The sequence below is a fragment of the Arachis ipaensis genome, chromosome B07, assembly GCF_000816755.2.
Source record: "Arachis ipaensis cultivar K30076 chromosome B07, Araip1.1, whole genome shotgun sequence".
In the NCBI taxonomy this organism is placed as follows: Eukaryota; Viridiplantae; Streptophyta; class Magnoliopsida; order Fabales; family Fabaceae; genus Arachis; species Arachis ipaensis.
This window is the reverse complement of record NC_029791.2, coordinates 16613746-16614000: the sequence shown is the minus strand read 5'-3', so window position 1 is coordinate 16614000 and position 255 is coordinate 16613746.

Here is a 255-nt window from a genome sequence, read left to right as displayed (position 1 = left end):
ATCTATTTATTAAATTTTCATTTTTTTAAACTTTAACTAAGTCACTAACAATCCAATTTTATTATAAATCGAATTAATTTATTAACTGATTTTTAGTTAATCCAATCGACCAATTCAATCTAATTCTCAAACACGGAAATTAGAAGAAAAAAAACATATATTCATATATAATGCGCAACTCTTAATGTTTATCATTTGTATTAATTTTTACTGGTTAAACATTACTAAAATTTTATGTTAGCAAAGCATTAGTAA